The sequence below is a fragment of the Cariama cristata genome, unplaced genomic scaffold, assembly GCF_000690535.1.
Source record: "Cariama cristata isolate BGI_N322 unplaced genomic scaffold, ASM69053v1 scaffold503, whole genome shotgun sequence".
Taxonomy (NCBI): domain Eukaryota; kingdom Metazoa; phylum Chordata; class Aves; order Cariamiformes; family Cariamidae; genus Cariama; species Cariama cristata.
Genome location: NW_009606417.1, coordinates 72,574 through 73,855, shown reverse-complemented (window position 1 = coordinate 73,855; position 1,282 = coordinate 72,574).

The window sequence follows — 1,282 nt, the reverse complement described above, 5'->3', positions numbered from 1 at the left end:
ATAAACTGCAGCACCATGGCCTGTTGATCCTGGTACCCAGGGGAGAGAGGGAAGCCCTGAGCTAATTGCAGTACCTGGTAACTGCCATCTCAGCCCAAACCCAGTGACACGAAGGTCTGGCCGACCCATCACTCACCAGCTTGCTCTGCACCTGACCAGCCATGCACGTGGCCAGAGCCTCTGCCCTGCAAAGGTAACTCTGCATCGCTTCACACGCGTGCAACCCCACTGCAATCAAGAGAGGCGGTTTAAAAATCACAGGCTAATATTAACATGTTCATGGGCTGGAAGGAGCACTCTATGAAACAACAGACTGTGTGGAGGAGTTATCTTTTCTACAGGTGCTTTCTTAAGTAATCTTCTTACTAAATAGATTGCTTACAGGCAGCAGGTAGACACCAACTAAACTGGGTTTATCCATGTCAAACACATCCCTTAAGTTCGTCATAAACTTTTACTACCAGGGTTACATACATGGGTTTTTTTAATATGCTTTTTTCCAAATGCCACTTGGTTTTCATTGCTCAGTTAGTATCAGTGTTCAGGCTTCTATATTCAGTACAGACCACCAAGAAGTCAACACTCCGAGTTTGACTACCCTGAAGACAGAAGACAGCAGAAGCATCTCAGATCAGAAAACGCTGACAGAGGTTGTCTTAACGTTTCACAGACGTGTGAAATCCTTCGTATTGAACACCTGAGCTTTTCTGCTATCGGCGACAGCTTTGCTCCCTGAACAGAGAAGTCACTGCTCCCCTGGCTCCCGCGTGAGCACCGGGGCTGCACCCACTCTGCCAGGGACACCCACCCTGCCAGGGACACCCACCCTGCCACCCCCCAGCGCCGCCTGGGGCTGCCCCACCGGCAGCAGAGCCGCGGAAGCACCGGCTCCTGCAGGCTCTGCCACACGGCACTGCCCAGGGAGGGCTCTTCGGTGGATTATAAGATCCCTTGTGCCTACTCTGCTGTTTCTTTCCAGTTCTCCCACCTCTGTCCAACTGCCTCTCTTCATAAAACTCCTCTAGAAAAGCAGCATTGCTAACTCCTCTGTTAGATCTGGCTCCAAAACTGGTTCAAAAGTGAGCTGTGTGCGGAGAGGAGGGATGGACAGAGCCGGATAAAGTGAGATTTATTCCTTAGCAAGCCATGCAAAACCTCACCCCCCAAAACAACAAACCACCTCCAAAACACACAAGATAATCAAACAAGTTAACGTGTGCTGGCTCAGGTTATGTTTCAGCACAACTCAGTGCTCCCTCCACCCATCCTCCATCACATTCTC